This window comes from Balaenoptera physalus, assembly GCF_965194825.1.
Source record: "Balaenoptera physalus genome assembly, contig: SUPER_7_unloc_4, whole genome shotgun sequence".
NCBI lineage: Eukaryota > Metazoa > Chordata > Mammalia > Artiodactyla > Balaenopteridae > Balaenoptera > Balaenoptera physalus.
In genome coordinates, this window is record NW_028126531.1 from 134,301 (window position 1) to 154,071 (window position 19,771).

General features: G+C 38.8%; 1 protein-coding gene across 36 annotated transcripts in view; it reads left to right on the top strand.

Annotated features, from left to right (window-relative positions):
- LOC309665293 (uncharacterized protein) overlaps window positions 1-19,771 on the top strand; it is a 325,697-nt gene that overhangs the window by 127,970 nt on the left and 177,956 nt on the right. For 5 of the 36 annotated variants that reach the window (XR_014266311.1, XR_014266317.1, XR_014266320.1 and 2 more), the window contains one exon: window positions 7,406-7,518. The exons of 28 other annotated variants lie outside the window; for them this stretch is intronic. The gene's annotated coding sequence lies outside the window, so the exon portion shown is untranslated. 3 more of the 36 variants (XR_014266331.1, XR_014266332.1, XR_014266333.1) reach the window with 3 other exon arrangements.

Below are 19,771 nucleotides of genomic sequence, written 5' to 3' on the forward strand. Positions count from 1 at the left end.
TAGGCTCTGCACAAGTCTGGGCCTGGCAACCAACCAGACCACCCATAGTTGTAGCAGGCTGATTACCCAGAGTAATCAGCCTGCTACAACAGAAGGACCCATGCAACTCACATGGGGAGCGCCCATAGAGTATATATTTCTGGTGACCAGAGGGCAGTGTGCAGCTGGGATGCAGACATTTCTCCAAGGTTGGGAAATATATACAACCTACCACATACAAAGAAATATAAACAGCAAATTTGGAAAAATGAGGCAACAGAGGAACATGTTCCAAATTAAGGAACAAGATGAAACCCCACAAGAACTAAGTGAAGTGAAGATAGTAATCCACCTAGACTTCAAGGTAATGATCATAAAGATGATCAAAAAACTTGGGAGAAGAATGGATAAACTGTAAGAATAAGGAGTTAAAAAATCTAAAGAACAACCAGAGACGATGAGTACAATAACTGAAATGAAAAATACACTAGAAGGAATCAACAGTAGAGTAAATGATACGGAGGAACTGATCAGTGAGCTGGAAGGGAGAGTAGTGGAAATCACTGAGGCTGAACAGAAAAAAAAAAAAAAAAAGGAATGAAAAGAAATGAGAACAGTTTAAGAGACTACCGTGACAACATCAAACATTAATATTTGCGTTATAGGGTTCTCAGAAGGAGAAGAAAGAGAGAAAGGGGCTGAGAACATATCTGAAAACAGCATAACAGAAAACTTCCCTAACTTGGGAAAGGAAACAGACATCCAAGTCCAGGAAGCTCAGAAAGTCCCATACAGGATTAACCGAAAGAGGACATGGAAAAACTTAAAGAGAGAATATTACAATCAGCAAGGGAAAAGCAACACATAACATACCATAACTACCATAAGGCTATCAGCTGACTTTTCAGCAGAAATTCGACAGGCTAGAAGGGAGTGGCGTGATGTATTTAAAGTGATGGAAGGAAAAATTATACAACCAAGAATACTCTACCCAGCAAGGCTCTCATTCAGATTTGATGGAGAGATCAGAAGGTTTACAGAAAAGCAAAAACTAAAAGAGTTCAGCACCACCAAACCAGCTATACAAGAAATGTTAAAGGGACTTCTTCTAAGTGAAAAAGAAAAGGTCACAACTAGAAACATGAAATTTATGATAGGAAAAAGCTCATCTGTTAAGGCAAATATACAGTAAAGGTAGTAAATCAACCAATAAAACACTAGTAGGAATGTTAAAAGACAAAAGTAGTAAAACCATCTATAATATGCAGTTAAGGAATACACAAAATAAATGGATATAAAATATGTCAAAAATATTAATCATGAGGGGAGGAAGGTAAAAATGCACGGTTGTTAAAATGCATTTGAAATTAAGAGATCACCAACTTAATCATGTGTATATTGCTATATATATTTCATGGTAGCCGTAAACCAAAACCTACAATAGATACACACACACAAAAGAGGGAGGAATCCAAACATAACCATAAAGATAGTCCTCAAACCACAATAGAAGAGAACAAGAGAGGAAGGGAACAAAAAAAGAACTACAAAAACAAACCCAAATCAATTAATAAGAAAATGTCAATAAGTGCATACACATCAATAATTACTTTAAATATGAATGGTCTAAATGCTCCAATCAAAAGACACAGAGTGGCTGAATGGATACAAAAACAAAACCCACATACATGCTGCCTACAAGAGACTCACTTCAGAGTGAAAGACACATACAGACTGAAAGTGAGGGATGAAAGAAGGTAGGTATTCCATGCAAATGGAAATGAAAAGAAAGGCAGGGTAGCAATACTTATATTGGACAACAAAGTCTTTAGAAGAAAGACTGTAACAAGAGACAAAGAACATTACATAACGATCAAGGAGTCAATCCAAAGAACACATGACAATTATGAATACATATGAACCAAACACAGGCAACCCAATTATATAAAGCAAATATCAGGAGGCATAAAGAAATTTACAGTAACACAATAACAGTAGGGCATTTTGACATCCCACATCTATCAATAGACATATCATCCAGACAGAAAATCAATAAGGAAACACTGGCCTTAAATGACACATTAGACCAGATGGCCTTAGTAGATAAATACAGAACAGTCTATGCAAAAGCAGGAGGATACACATACGTTTCAAGTGCACATAAATCAAGAGGATATAGAAAATATGAACAGACCAATTACCTGTAATGAAACTGAAGCAATAATAATAATAAAAAAACTCCCAACAAACTAAAGTCCAGGACCACATGGCTTTACAGGTGAATTCCGCCAAGTATTTACAGAAGAGTTTAAACTTATCCTCTTCAAACTATTCCAGAATTTGTAGATGAAGGAACTTTTCTGAGCTAATTCTATGAAGCCAGCCAGCATCACCCTGATACCAAAACCAGAAAAGATATCACACAAGAAAGAAAATTACAGGCCAATATCACTGATGAACATAGATGACAAAATCTATTGTAGTCAAATATAGAGTTAAAAATTTAACAACTAACCTCTTTTAACTCATGCATTAAATCCAGTAATGTACACATCCAGTAATGTAAGAAACACATGCTGTTTCTCTCTGCTTTCTATGCTGATAAGTTCTTTTCTGTTTTGCTGGTCCTGCTTATCTTGAGTCACAGGTGTGTAGGATCAAGCAGTCAGCAGAAAAAGAGTCAGAACATCTTGACGGGAGACAGACCACCACAATGGCCATGAATCATGGAAATGTCAAGAACAGCAGTGCCAGCTCATCAAGGCCTTGGTCATGTAGATCCCCACCCTGAAAATTCTCCTTAAATAGACCTGCCCTTTTTCAGAGAGAAGGATGGTAGTTTTCAAAATGTCATTCTGCTACCCTCCTCATTTGCTGACAAATTAATAAATTTCTCTTTCCTTTATACTCAAAACCTTGTCCTTGTTATTCTCATTAGGCATCGGGGACAAGGACCGAATTTTTGGTTATGCTATGATCAGGAACCTCTCCCTAACTCTTAAAGATATTGCAGAATCTGCTACTAAAGCAATAGCTGCACAACAAAACCCCCTAGGCTCCCTGGCCAAAGTTGTTCTTAATAATAGGTTAGCCCTTGATTATCTTTTAAGCTGAGTAAGTACCTGTTTGTGCTATGGCCAACACCACTTGCTGCACTTGGATTGATGCTTCTGAGGAAGCTGAGAATTAGCTACAAACAAGCCAGTTACCTTAAGAAAGTGACTCCTTCAATGGGGTCTTTCTTTGACTTATTTGATTCTGATTGGTTTGAGTCTTAGAGACCATGGCTCCAAAGTGCACTGCAGACATTGGGAATTATCTTGCTTATAGTAACAGCAGTCTCCCTGGTGCACTGTGTTCTCTCAAAAGCTTTAAAAGCATGTTTGTAGCCACTAACTGCCAAGCAAATAACCTCTCTAAAAATAGAATGTTGGAAAAGAAACAAAGAGAATGATCAATTTAAAGAATGTGAACCTGATGTTGTAACCTGCTGAATGCCACACAGAGACTGAGCAAAAACTGTGAGAACTACATAGAGCAGTAGCTGGGAGTAGTGCTTATGCCTGTGTTTTTTATTACATCTCTCAGGTTGAGAGTCTGGTCAAAAGGTGGAAGTGTTAAAAACAAGACAATAGGATGAAAATGGAGTTGCTTATACTAAGCCCCATGTCACCAAACCAATACTTAATTACAGTTTTGGGTCTGCCAGAAATGAAATCTTAAGCCAGTCAATCAGGAATTACCTTATCAGCACTAGTTAAGTAAGCTGCCTGCTAGACCCCTGCCATCTCCTAAAGGAAAATACCTTGCAATAACCAACATGCTTTTTTGTCTAGTATAACTTCCTTGTTCCCACCCTCTGCTGACTATAAAAGTCTTTCATTGTGTACAGATCCTCAGAGCTCCTTTCTGTATGCTACATTGGATGCTGCCTGATTCAAATTGATTTTTGCTCAAATAAACTCTTAAAACTTACAATATGCCTCAGTTTATCTTTTAACGGGTAATGTAACAGGCCTGACTGCTGTCCTTTACAAGACCTGCTTACAAGGCGGATATCTAGGAACTTGGATTTCAGAAAGTTTCTTGCCATTCTCGGAACTGATAAGAATGGTTCAATTGTGCCAAACTGTGCAAACAATGTGGTTTATAGCAAACACTTGCTTTATTCCTGGGAGTCTGGAATTTTGGTATCCACTAGGCAGAGGATGCCTACATGACTAAACCCCAGTAAAAACCCTGGGTGCTGAAGCTCTAGTGAGCTTCTCTGATAGACAGCATTTTATATCACAGCTCCTTGCTGGGGGAATTAAATGGGAAAAGACTCTTGGACGCTTGCATCTGATTTGCTCTAAACTGTGCCCAATGTACCCCTTTTTCTTTGCTAATTTTGGTTTGTATCCTTTTGCTGTAATAAGTCATAGCCATGAGTATGGGTGTTGAATGCGTCTTCTAAGGCCTGCTAGCAAATAATCCAATTTGATGGTTGCCCCAGGGACCCTCAACACAGTTGGTGTGAAAAGTCACAGCCACTAAAATGACCCTGATTCACTAAAATGTGGCAGAATCACTAATTGGAAAAAGAACAAAATGAAGTGGTGGCATATGACAAACCTTTGGTGCATAGGTTTTGCTGCTTTCTGTTGTCAGAGGTAAAAATTATTTATAAAATTTTAAAATGAGAGACCCAACTATAAGACAGTTGGTTCATCAAATCCATGGCAGGAGCAAGGTCAGAGACAGGGCTGAGGGTAGGGAGGGGAGAAAAGGAGAGGATACCTTTACAAATCTAAGTTTCCTTTGCAAAAGGGAAACTTATGCCCTGTTTTAAAGTTTTTCCTAATTCTGCAGTTTTTCAAAATAACAAGCTCAAAGTAATCTTTATGCCAAAGTAGTATAGCTTTGGGTGGCATGATCTGGTCCTCTTGCCACCAGAATCATGAGAAAATATAATTCTGCTGTTTAAGCCACCTAGTCTGTGATATTTTGCTTTCAGCCCAAGCAAACTAATATGGTAAGTAATAATTTTTGCTAAGGTTTTTCCCTCTTGGAGCCTCTAGGAAAAGGGAGACAACATAAAAAGAGGGGGAATCTCCACATGATAGAACAATTTTGAATTCTGAAAAAAGAGATTTTAGTTGCTAATAAGCTCTAGTAAAATCAGAGCTTAATGATTTCCTGACCTGATGTGCATATTTTTGAATGGTTCAAAAGATGTTCCTTTCTTCCAGGTATAGGGAGGGTACCTATCACATGAGGGTTTTTTTGAACTGTTTCATGATGAGAAGGGCAGTGGAAGATAGAAGTAATGTTCCTGCTTGTGCTGTTTCCTCAGACTCCTTGAGCTTAAAATTTTCAATATGCCAAGGTGATATATTTTGGGGTAGTGTATGCTGAACCACATCAACACTAATTTTGTAACAATGATGACCATAAAAACCCAACATCCCAGCACCTGAGGAAGCATGGGAAATGAGGAAGGGCATTAATAATCATTTTCCAAAGGAAACAATAAGGAAATTGGAATGGTATATTAGAACATGTACACAGCATATCTATTTAACATGGGAAAAGGCAGATGTGAGAAAATTGAGGAATAAAAAAGGCAAAATACATATACAAAACTACCAAAATAGCATAGGTAGATCCTACCTTATTAGTAGTTACATTAAATGCAAATGGATTAAAACTCTTCAGTTAAAAGCCAAAGATTGACAGAATACATTTAAAATAAAACATGATCTAACTACATGCTCACTTCGAAAAACACAAAGACTGAATGTAAAAGGATGGAAAAAACTATATTATGCAAACGGTAGGCAAAAGAGAGCTAGAGTGTTTATATTAATCCTATCAAATAGGCCTTAAGACAAAAATTGTCACTACAAAAAAGAACATTTTAAAGGATAACAGAATCAATTCATCAAGAAGATGTAACAATTATAAATATATTTGCACCTAAAAACAGAGCCCCGAAATACATTAAGTGAAACCAATAGAATTTAAGGAAAAACTAGGTAATTCAATAATCATAGCTCACTTTCAATACTGTATGGCACAACTAGACAGGAGATTAACAAGGAAACAGAAGATGTGAATACTATAAACCAATTAAACTTAACAGATTTCTATAGCACACTCACTCAAAACTACAGAATACACATCTTTCTCAGGTACCTATGAGACATTCTTGAGGACAGATCACAGAACAAGTCTCAATCAATTTAAAAGAATAGCCATAATTGAGCTGTTTGTTTGTTTTGATACTGAGTTGTATGAGCTCTTTATATATGTTGGATATTAATCCCTTATTGGTCATATCATTTACAAATATTTTCTCCTATTCAGTAGGTTGTCTTTTCATTTGGTGGATGGTTTCTTTTGCTGTGCAAAATCTTTTACATTTAATTAGATCCCATTTGTTTACTTTTGGTTTTATTTACTTTGCTTTAGGAGGCAGATCCAAAAAGATGTTGCTATGATTTATGTCAAAGAGTGTTGTGCCTGTGTTTTCCTCTAAGAGTTTTAGAGTATCCAGTCTTACATTTAGGTCTTTAATCCATTTTGAATTATTTTTGTATATGGTGTTAGAGAATGTTCTAATTTCATTCTTTTATAACTAGCTGTCCAGTTTTCCTAGCACCACTTATTGAAGAGACTTTTCTCCACTGTATATTCTTGCCTCCTTTGCCATAGATTAATTGACCATAAGTGCATGGGTTTATTTCTGGGCTCTATATTCTGTTCCATTGATCTATGTGTTTCTTTTTTGCCAGTGCCAAACTGTTTTGATTACCATAGCTTTTACTGTAGCTTTGTAGAATAGTCTGAAGTCAGGGAAGGTGATTCTTCCAGCTCTGTTCCTCGTTCTCAAGATTGTTTGGCTTATTTGGATTCTTTTCTATTTCCATACAAATATTAAAAATTATTTTTTCTAACCTGTGAAAAATGCCGTTGGTATTTTGATAGGCATTGCATTGAATCTGCAGATTGCCTTGGGTAGTATGGTCATTTTAACAATACTGATTTTTCCAGTCCAAGAACATGATATATCTTTCCATCTGTTTGTGTCATCTTCAGTTACTTTCATTAGTGTCTTATAGTTTTCTGAGTACAGGTCTTTTACCTCTTTAGGTAGGTTTATTCCTAGGTATTTCACTCTTTTTATTGCAAAGGTAAATGTTTCCTTAATTTATATTTCTGATAGTTTGTTGTTATTGTATAGAAATGCAACAGATTTCTTTATATTGATTTTGTATCCTGCAACTTTACTAAGTTCATTGGTGAGCTCTAGCAGTTTTCTGGTGGCGTCTTTAGGATTTTCTATGTATAGTATCATGTCATATGCAAACAGTGATGGTTGTACTTCTTCCTTTCCAATTTGTATTCCTTTTATTTCTTTTTCTTCTCTAATTTCTGTGACTAGGACTTCCAAAACTATGTTGACTAAAAGTGGCAAGAGTGGGCATCCTTGTCTTGTTCCTGATCTTAGAGGAAATGCTTTCAGCTTTTCACCATGAAGTATGATGTTAGCTGTGGGTATGTCATATATGGTCTTTATTATGCTGAGTTATGTTCCCTTAAAGCAACATTGATGGACTTGGAGGGCATTATGCTAAGTGAAATAAGTCAGAGAAAAACAAATACTATATGATATCACTTATATGAGGAATTAAAAAAAATAAACTAGTGAATATAAAAATAAACAGACTCACAGATATAGAGAACAAAGTAGTAGTTACCTGTGGGGAGAAGTGGGAGGGACAACATAGGGGAAGGGGATTAAGATGTACAAACTATTAGGTATAAAATAAGCTACAAAGATATATTGTACAACATGGGGAATATAGCCAATATTTTATATTAACTATAAGTGGAATATAATCTTTAAAAATTTTGAATCACTATGTTGCACACTTGTAACAAATAATATTGTAATAATAATATTTTATGTATTTAAATAACTATACTTCAAAAACAAGAGTAGCCATTATACCAAGCATGTTTGCAATCACAACTGTAAAAAATTAAAAATCAGTAACAGGATGATAATTGGGAAATTCACAAATATGTGGAAATAAAACAAAGAAGAAATCACAAGAGAAATTAAACAATACTTTGAGGTAAAAGAGAACAACAACAATTTAAAAAACAAAACTTATGGGATACAGCAAAAGCAGTGCTCAGTGGGAAATTTATAACTCTAAACACCTACGTTTAAAAAGAAGATCTCAAATCAATATCCTATTCCATCTTAGGAAGCTAGAAACAAATGTAACTAAATTCAAGGCAACTGAAATTAAGAAAATAAAGATTAGAGTAAAATTAATGAAATAACGTATAAAAATATAACACGTTAAAAACAACACCAACAGTTGGTTCCTTGAAAAGATAAACAAACTGACAAGGTATTACCTAAATTGAACATGAAAAAGGAAATCTCATATTAAAAAATCAGACATGAAAGAGGGGACATTATGACCATTATGACCAAGGGAATGTTAGGGGAAAACTATAACCAACAATATGCCAACAAACTGGAAAATCCAAATGAAATAGACTTCCAGAAAAACACAAACTACCAAAAAGGACTGTAGAAGAAGTAGAATATCTGAATGGATCTATTAAAAGAAGAGAGACTGGGAGACTTTCAAGATGGTGGAGGAGTGAGACGTGAAGATCACCTTCCTCCCCACAAATACATCAGAAATACATCTACGTGTAGAACAACTCCTACAGAACACCTACTGAATGCTGGCAGAAGACTTCAGACCTCCCAAAAGACAAGAAACTCCCTACATACCTGGGTAGGGCAAAAGAAAAAAGAAAAAACAGAGCCAAAAGAATAGGGACAGGACCTGCACCTCTGGGAGGGAGCTGTGAAGGAGGAAAAGTTTCCACACACTAGGAAGCCCCTTCACTGGTGGAGATAGGGGCTGGGCGGCGGGGGAAGGGAAGTTTCATAGCCACGGAGGAGAGCGCAGCAACAGGGGTGCAGAGGGCAAAGCAGAGAGATTCCTGCACAGAGGATCGGTGCTGACCCGCACTCACCAGCCTGAGAGGCTGGTCTCCTCACCCGCCAGGGTGGGTGGGGGCTGGGAGCTGAGGCTCGGGCTTCAGAGGTCAGACCCCAGGGAGAGGACTGGGGTTGGCTGCGTGAACACAGCCTGAAGGGGGCTAGTGTGCCACAGCTAGCCGGGAGGGAGCCCAGGAAAAAGTCTGGAACTGCCTAAGAGTCAAGAGACCATTGTTTCAGGGTGTGTGAGGAGAGGAGATTCAGAACACAGCCAAACGAGCTCCAGAGTCGGGCGCGAGCAGCGGCTATCAGCGTGGACACCAAGACGGGCATGAAACACTGAGGCTGCTCCTGCAGCCACCAAGAAGCCTGTGTGCAGCTACAGGTCACTGTCCACACCTCCCCTCCTAGGAGCCTGAGCAGCCTGCCACTACCAGGGGCCCGTGATCCAGGGACAACTTCCCCGGGAGAACACACAGCATGCCTCAGGCTGTTGCAATGTCATACTGGTCTCTGCTGCCACAGGCTCGCCCCACATTCCATACCCCTCTGCCCCCTGGCCTGAGTGAGCCAGAGCCCCCTAATCAGCTGCTACTTTAACCCTGTCCTGTCTGTGTGGGGAACAGATGCCCTCAGGTGACCTACATGCAGAGTCAGGGCCAAATCCAAAGCTGAACCCCAGGAGCTGTGCGAACAAAGAAGAGAAAGGGAAATTTCTCCCAGCAGCCTCAGGAGCAGCGGATTGTATCTCCACAATCAAGTTGATGTAAACTGCATCTGTGGAATACCTGAATAGACAAAAAATCATCCCCAAATTGAGGCGGTGGACTTTGGGAGCAACTGTAGACTTGGGGTTTGCTTTCTGCATCTAATTTGTTCCTGGCTTTATGTTTATCTTAGTTTAGTATTTAGAGTTTATTATCATTGGTAGATTTGTTTACTGATTTGGTTGCTCTTTTCCTCCTTTTTTTTTATGTATATATATATATATTTTTCCTTTTTCTCTTTTAGTGAGTGTGTATGTGTATGCTTCTTTGTGTGATTTTGTCTGTATAGCTTTGCTTTTATCATATGTCCTAGGGTCCCGTCTGTCCATTTTTTTTGTTGTTTTTTTGGGTTTTTTAGTATAGATTTCAGCACTTGTTATGATTGGTGGATTTGATTTTTGGTTTGGTTGCTCTCTCGTTTCTTTCTTTCTTTTTTTTATTACGTTTTAATTTTTTTATTTTTAATAATATTTATTTTTTATTTTAATAACTTTTAAAATTTTTATTTTATTTTTCTTTCTTCCTTTTTTTCTCCCTTTTCTTCTGAGCCATGTGACTCACAGGGTCTTGGTGCTCCAGCCGGGTGTCAGGCCTGTGCCTCTGAGGTGGGAGAGCCGAGTTCAGGACATTGGTCCACCAGAGACCTCCCGGCTCCACATAATATCAAACAGTGAAAGCTCTCCCAGAGATCTCCATCTCGACGCGAAGACCCAGCTCCACTCAAAGACCAGCAAGCTACAGTGCTGGACACCGTATGCCAAACAACTAGCAAGACAGGAACACAACCCCACCCATTAGGAGAGAGGCTGCCTAAAATCATAATAAGGACATAGACACCCCAAAACACAACACTGGACGTGGTCCTGCCCACCAGAAAGAACACAGGCACTAGTCCCCTCCACCAGGAATCCTACACAACCCACTGAAACAACCTTAGCCATTGCGGGCAGACACCAAAAACAATGGGAACTACGAACCTGCAGCCTGCGAAAAGGAGACACCAAACACAGAAAGTTAAGCAAAATGAGAACACAGAGCACACAGCAGATGAAGGAGCAAGGTAAAAACCCACCAGACCAAACAAATGAGGAAATAGGCAGTCTACCTGAAAAAGAATTCAGAGTAATGATAGTAAAGATGATCCAAAATCTTGGAAATAGAATGTTGAAATTACAAGAAACGTTTAACAAGGACCTAGAAGAACTGAAGAGCAAACAAACAATGATGAACAACACAATAAATGAAATTATTCTCTAGAAGGAATCAATAGCAGAATAACTGAGGCAGAAGGACGGATAAGTGACCTGGAAGATAAAATAGTGGAAATAACTACCGCAGAGCAGAATAAAGAAAAAAGAATGAAAAGAATTGAAGACAGTCTTAGAGACCTCTGGGACAACATTAAATGCACCAACATTTGAATTATGGGGGTCCCAGAAGAAGAAGAGAAAAAGAAAGGGACTGAGAAAATATTTGAAGAGATTATAGTTGAAAACTTCCCTAATATGGGAAAGGAAATAGTCAATCAAGTCCAGGAAGCACAGAGGGTCCCATACAGGATAAATCCAAGGAGAAACGCAGCAAGACACATATTAATCAAACTATCAAAAATTAAATACAAAGAAAAAAAATTAAAAGCAGAAAGGGAAAAACAACAAATAACATACAAGGGAATCCCCTAAGGTTAACCGCTGATCTTTCAGCAGAAACTCTGCAAGCCAGAAGGGAGTGGCAGGACATATTTAAAGTGATGAAAGGGAAAACCTACAACCAAGATTAACGTACCCAGCAAGGATCTCATTCAAATTCGACGGAGAAATTAAAACCTTTACAGGCAAGCAAAAGCTAAGCTAATTCAGCACCACCAAACCAGCTTTACAACCAATGGTAAAGGAACTTGTCTAGGCAGGAAACACAAGAGAAGGAAAAGACCTATGATAACAAACCCAAAACAATTAAGAAAGTGGTAAGAGGGACATACATATTGATAATTATCTTAAATGTAAATGGATTAAACGCTCCCACCAAAAGACATAGACTGGCTGCATGGATACAAAAACAAGACCCATACATATGATGTCTACAAGAGACCCACTTCAGACCTAGGGACACATACAGACTGAAAGTGAGGGGGTGGAAAAAGATATCTTTCTCCTCACAATAGGGTCACCTTATTTTTGATAAAGGAGGCAAGAATATACAATAGAGAAAAGACAGCCTCTTCAATAAGTGGTGCTGGGAAGACTGGACAGCTACAGGTAAAAGAATGAAATTAGAACACTCCCTAACACCATATACAAAAATAAACTCAAAATGGATTAAAGACCTAAATGTAAGGCCAGAAAGTATAAAAGTCTTAGAGGAAAACATAGGCAGAACACTCTTTGACACGAATCCCAGCAAGATCCTTTTTGACCCATCTCCTAGAGAAATGGAAATAAAAACAAAAATAAACAAATGGGACCTTATTAAACTAAAAGCTTTTGCACAGCAAAGGAAACCGTAAACAAGACAAAAAGACAAACCTCAGAACAGGAGAAAATATTTGCAAATGAAGCAACTGGCAAAGGAGTAATCTCCAAAATATACAAGCAGCTCATGCAGCTCAGTATCAGAAAAACCAACAACCCAATCCAAAAATGGGCAGAAGACCTAAATAGGCATTTCTCCAAAGAAGATATACAGATTGCCAACAGACACATGAAAGAATGCTCAACATCACTGATCATTGGAGAGATGCAAATCAACACTACAATGAGGTATCACCTCACACCAGTCAGAATGGCCATCATCAAAAAATCTACAAACAAGAAATGCTGGAAAGGGTGTGGAGAAAAGGGAACCCTCTTGCACTGTTGGTGGGAATGTAAATTGATACAGCCGCTATGGAGAACAGTATGAAGGTTCCTTAAAAAACTAATAATAGAACTACCACATGACCCAGCAATCCCACTATGGTGCATATACCCTGAGAAAACCATAATTCAAAAATAGTCATGTACCACAATGTTCATTGCAGCTCTATTTACAATAACCAGGACATGGAAGCAACCTAAGTGTCCATCAACAAATGAATGGATAAAGAAGATGTGGCACATATATACAATGGAATATTACTCAGCCATAAAAAGAAATGAAGTTGAATTATTTGTAGTGAGGTGGTTGGACCTATAGTCTGTCATACAGAGTGAAGCAAGTCAGAAAGAGAAGAGAGCAAATACCGTATGCTAGCACACATATACGGAATCTAAAAAAAAACAAAACAAAAAATGGTTCTGAGGAATCTAGGGGCAGGACAGGAATAAAAGTGTAGCCGTAGAGAATGGAATTGAGGACACAGGGAGGGGGAAGTGTAAGCTGGGACAAAGTGAGAGAGTGGCATGGACATATATACACTGCCAAATGTAAAATAGATAGCTGGTGGGAAGCAGCCACATAGCACAGGGAGATCAGCTCGGTGTTTTGTGACCACGTATGGGAGTGCGATAGGGATGGTGGAAGGGAGATGCAAGAGGGAGAGGATATGGGGATATATGTATACATATAGCTGATTCACTTTGTTATACAGCAGAAACTAACACAACATTGTAAAGCAGTTATACTCCAATAAAGATGTTAAAAAAAAAGTAACTTTTTAGCAAACAGCATTGACAAGAACAATGAGCCTGCTTATAATGAGGCTTTTAATGAAGGTGTTAACACCCCCTCCCCACCACTGTGCTTCTGATGTCTGAGAATCTGCCCAAATCAGAAGAGCCAAAGCGCAGCACTGGGCTGTTTCTCACCCTGTTAGCAAGGCTTGCTGTTTTCCCCACAACACTAGGCCAGACTTTTAGAATCATTCTAAGAGTTTGGTGATGAGCACATTTCATCATGCAGTGGGATGTCCTGTGTTGGCCGGTGTTGTCTTTGGTTTGTTCTTACAGATGTGTCCAGTTGCTAGGAGCCATGTGAAGACTGGACAAACTTTTGTTATTGTGTAGCTTCACAGCTCATTTCATCTCAATCATCTGCTTGAGCATCCTGTAGACAGCAGGAGCCAGCAGCAACCTCAGGTACCACTTATGACCCAATTCTCTTATGTGACACATGAGGAAGCTTAGATATACCCAAGGTCTAGCACCCAGGTGGTGGGAGAGCCTGAAGGAGAGTCTAGCCCCCTGACCTGCGTACCACACGCACCCCTACCCCCAGCCATTTCCTCAAAGCCTCATTACCCTAGCATTCCATACATGATGCCTCTCTTTTCTTGGGCATGCTGGGAAGCTCCTGTGTAAGATTGATGGAGTACATGTATGTGGGCCCTGCATTGGCCTAAGGGTTCTGATGAAATTGGCTCTCACCATGGCCTGGTTTACATCATCAGACCTCATGTCCCTAATGAGCAGTATTTTGGGTTGTGTGGACACACTGATTTTACAGCCCTTTCTTGCTCTCTCTCTGTGTTCTCTACAGCAGAATGCTTATCTACAGAGCCCCAGGCTAATAGTTGGTAGTCAGAGTTCTGGGCTGAAAGTTAGCAACATCCTATAATGTCAGATGCCATTATTTTTAAAATGCACAAGACCTTCTCTAATTGCAGATGGAAATCAAACTTTCTGGACCTCTGTGAAAAATAGGCTCAAGCTTAGGACATAACTGACTCCTGTTTTGCATAGTTATTTACTTGGAAAGACAAGCAAGTTTTCCTAAGGCATTAGAAATAGAATTACCCTTAACTGTTGGAAATTATGTTTTTGATTTCATTTTGCCTAGAACATTTCAGTCATCCATGTACTCAGCTCAGCTTTTATGGAAGCAATTTGCAGTTGTGAAACAGATTGTCCAGAAGAGGGGGCCAAAAACTCAAAAGATGCAAAAAGATTCATTGAAACAATATTTAAAAGAATAGAAGGTTCCTTTGTGAAGCCCAGAGCTCTTTCATTTGCCCTGTGCAGCTTCCTTTTGGTGAAAGAAACTACAGTTCCACTGAGGGGGCTGAATGGTGTGCTGGCCTCCAAAAAGAGTGCAGAGTTGTTTTGGAAAGAGACCTGCTGGCAGCTGAACAAGTGCACTTGCCCATGAACCTCACACTAAGAACAACAGTAGATGTAATTTTGTACAGCTTACACTTAAGTGGAATTTTGGAGGTAGGATTATGTTCACTGACAGATTATAGCTTTAGAGAAATTTTTACATTAATTTTGGTTAGAATTTGTATTGACAGCAGCTTCTAACATTTTAATTATGTACTTTTTCTGCTCCTAGGACTATCAGGCAAGGAGCTTGTATCTGTGCCCACATAAAGATGCACTGACATCATAACAATTTAAAAGATAACCCATGATGACTAGATTGTCAAAAAAGAATCTATTTTTAGGGGAAATAAGAATCTCACGATTTAACTAACTTTAATTTTGGTGTATTCTCTGAGAATTTCCGAATTATAGCACATTTATTCCTTATAAATAAATTTATTGATTTTCTGTCTATGTTTGTATAGCCACAGCTTCAAATGATTACTCTGCAAAATGGAAAACAGTTCTTGGGTTTCTCTTTACCTTGTAAAATCAAACTTTGAGGAACTTATTTTTACAGATTCCTCAGGCTTTTACATTTTATTTTAATCTATCCGTTTTAGACCAGAGACAGGTTGAATGCATTTTAATTAAGAAAATGTTTTCTAGAATAAGAATTACCAGTATTTATTTAGTGCTCTCTATGTTGCAGACACAATCTGTGGTCTCTAATCTTCAGAACAAGTCTAAGACAGCCTTATTAACCCATTAACCTCATTTTCCCCATTTACCCACCTCATACACGTATAACCTGAATGTAAGTAATGTCTACTGATGAACCCCAAAGCCCATGCCTGTAACCACCATGTGCATGTTTAAATTATTTGAGAAAGCTGTGGTTATAAATCTTCAGATAATTTAAAACAAATTATAATTTAAACATTTTCTATTGATTTACCTTTCAATTGTTTAGATATTCCAGAGGAGGAGTATATCTGACACCCACTCCCATTTCACAGGAAACCACAGTTCTTGGCACAGAAACTTTAAATTGGATAAATTGATACCCTACCTTGTGTCAGCAGTTTTCCCTCTAGATTTAATAAGTAAAGACATGAGACTATTGCCGTGTGCCCACGCACGTGCCAGGCTCTGAACGTCACACACATGGTCACTGGTATTGGTACTTTCTAACAAGTAACCAAATCTATGGAGGTAACACAAGTGTATTTCTTGCTCCTATTTCAGACTGTAACCATTTAAGTGACCAAGTTACTTGACATTCCTGGTACTTCTTTTCCAAAGGGTCACTCGTGGATCTGGGCTCTTTATGTAAAGAAAAATAATATATATAATTTCCCCTCTTTCTGACTGCTGTCTTACAGTCTCAGCCAATGAAAACCAATGTGCAAGCCATTGCAAACTTGGCCTGAGTATAAATGTAGCTCATTGCGATTGTTCTCTGCTCCTGAGCCCCCCATGGCTGTTTCTGATGTTGAAAGTGTTCTCTAATGTGTGATGTTTACTCCACGCTAACCTTCCTTTTTGCAATGCATTTGTGTTCTGAAGAACAGTTGACACCTGTAAGGGCTGACAGAAGTGCCACAAAGGAAGTATTGGGGGATTTGATAGGGTATGAAGATCAACAGGCATTTAGGGACTGGTACCTGGGAGGACTGGGCAGCATGTTTTGGACTAGGGCCAGGAAGACACTAGGATAGGAAACATGGTGTGATTCCAGAGGATCTGAGAGTTTGGAATAGCCATCGTCAACATCCCTAGGGGAGTCATGCTCTAACACTGGGACTGAGCTAGTTAGCATTTCTCACTCAAGTAGACATCCCCATATGCTAAAAGTGGTTTGCTGTGTATATTGTGTGCACCATCTAACATAGCTTCAGACACAGGGGACAGAAAGTTCTGGTAAAACAGTGGTAGTGAGTGGTCATCACCCATGTTATAGTGATCCTGGAAAGTCATCTGTCCTGTCACTGTGGAGAATAGACTGAACAAATTAACTCCTCCAATAGGGCTGGGCTTGTGATGGGCAAAATGTGTAGAATTGACAGTTTGGGGACAGCCTTTTCTTTGTCCAGTGTCTCTTCCTCAAGCTGAAGGATGAATGAGATTTGTTGGGTGCCAATGGCCACTGCTCTTCAGCGTAAAGTGTGATATTCCTTCTCATCAAAATGGGCTTGTCTCTTGCATTCTGTCACAGAAGATTGCATTGGTCACTCAATGTTAGTTCTTAGAGATTTAAAGATAGTTCCAAAATAATTATAGCAGGTGACAGCTGTTGTCTGATGCACTGTCACTGGCCGATCTGCTTGCCAGATACTTACGAGTCTCAGATGATGGTTGCCTGACTCTCCAGATTTAATTACTGGGTTGTTTTGGATTTGTCTGCGTTCTGGGGTGTGTGTAGGCATGTGTGCTGCCTGACGAATCTGAGTGGTCCTCACTGTGGCTACTGTATGCTTGAGCCTGATTCAGAGCAGAGCCAGGGAGGCTAGAGGGCTGTCAGGGGAAGGGCTCCAAAGTGGCATGGGCATGGTTTTCTGGTCAGTAATTATAGAGAATCACAGTTAGTAACTTTTTTTTTTTTTCCGGTGTCTTTGCCTAAAAACAAGTTTCGCATTTTGCATTTATTATTATTACTTTTAAATCCAAGCTGCTCCAGGACTCTTACCTTAGGTAGCTTCTCCAATTTTTATCAGTTTGTATTTAGGTAGAAGTCACTTAGCAAAAAATCACTGCACAGTGCAGTGCTTATATTTAAGAAAAGTTGAGAACTTTCCTAGAATACTATTTACTTTCCTCCTCTTTTCTTCTTACCCTGTGGGAGTCAGTTTCCATGTCCAAAGTGTTTTGCTTTAAATTCTTTTATGTTTTTAAATTGTGTGAGTTTTTTTTTTTTCTTTTAGTCAGTGAAATTCGAATTATTTCCCTAATGCTTACTTAATAATTAAAACATATTGTTTCAGGTGGTAAGTGTGAAATTTTGTTCTTAGCCTGTGCAAAATGTTCAATACATTCTGAATCATTTTACTTTATAAAGTGAGACTGGGTCAGTTTCTGTCATGGAACCATAGTGAGAGTCTTCTATTCTGGAAATTGCTTGTCGTTCCACAAGTTAGCCTCAGACCCCATTCTTTGGAAATCACAGCATTTCCTTCTCAGGAACCTTCTCCTTCTCGTACACCTGGCCAGCTCCTGCTCCCCCTTCATGTCTCAGCACAGGCATCACCTCCCCTGGGAAGCCCTCCCTGCCTCCACCCAGCGCTTGGCTCCTTCTCACCCCTCTGTCTCTCACTCTGGCACACATCCCATCATCCCAGTCACTTTGACTCAGGCCTGACTCTGTGGCTCTCTCCAGGTGATGTGGCTCCAGGGGACAAAGCTTTGTCCTTCTGTCCTCCTGCCCAGTCCAGGGCCCAGCACACAATAGAGAACAGTTGTCTTGGAATGAGTGGGCTGAGTGATGGAGAGGAGGTCTTGAGAGATTTATGGTACCCAGAGAAATCTCACTCCTTGGCCAGGCTCAGACTTGCTTTGTGCCTTCCCCAGGGTGTGGTGTTTGATTCTCTCAGCCACATTCTCCTCAGCCTAGCCTTCAAAACTCTCTTTCATCTCAACTACCATGCCTACTTCTCATGCATCCTCTATTCCAACAAGGCCATTTTCCTCACTATTACATGAACAAGATATATTTTCGCTTTCCTCCAGGTCTTTGCATATGTTGTTCCTTTTCACAGGAAGTCAATCCTTTTCTCCGATGGCAAACCATTTTTTAAAGACTTTTGAAGTTTAGAATACATTTATATTTACAGAAAAGTTACAAAGATAGTACCAAGTATAGCCATATACCCTTCATTCAGTTTCTCCTAATGTTAGTGACCACAGTACATTTTTGCCAAAATTAAGACAATAATAATACAACACTGTTAACTAAAATGTGGACTTTATTCGAATTCCATCAGTTTTTCCACTAGTGCACTTTTCTGTTCTCATTTGCAATCCAGCATAGAACATCGCATTTAGTTGTCATATAACTCCTTTGTTTCCTCTGATCTGTGGCAGTTTCTCGCTGCTGATGACCTTGAGAAGTACTGGTCAGGTATGCTATAGAGATTCCCTTAATTCGTGTTTGTTTTATGTTTTCTTGTGATTGGACCGAGGTTATACATTTTGGGGAAGACTACTACACATGTAAAGGACCCTGTATATTGCATCATCTTAGGGGGTACATGATAATAAGATGTCACTGGTGATGTTTTCCTTGATCACCTGGCCAGAGTAGTGTTTTCCAGGTTTATCCATGGTAAAGTTTTTTTTTTTTTTCCCTCCTTCTGTTTTGTTCCATTCTATTCTTTGGGAGCAAGTTGCTAAATCAGCTTATACTCAAGGTGGGGGGAGGTGCTGGTGGGAGGAATTAAGCATCACCTCCTAGAGGAGGTAGAATGCATACTTTGTAATATTGTTCTGTTCTTCTCATTTCATTCCTGTATAGTTTTCGATGATTTCTTAGTGGTTACCATTAACATACATATTTATGTTACAATTAACATACTATACTTATAACAATCTAATTTGAAGTGATGTCAATTTAGCTTCAATACGATACAAAGTCTCTGAACCTATATAAATAGTTGTGTCTCCTCCTTTATGAAGTTATTGTCTAAAATTACATTTTTATACATTGTGTACTGATTAAGACAGATGTATAATTATTGTTTTATGCATTTAAAAATCATATAGGAAATAAAATGAAGAGTTATAAACCAAAAATATAATAATATTGACATTTATATTTACCTATGTAATTACTTCACCAGAGTTCTTTATTTCTTTGTATGGTCTTAAGTTACTGTCCAGTGTCTTTTCATTTCAGGCTGAAGAACTCCCTTTAGCATTTCTTGTAGGGAGGTGAGCAAACAGCAATGCCCCCAGCATTTGTTTGTGTAGGAATGTTTTAATTTCTTCTTCATTTTTGAAGGACAGTTTTGTCAGAT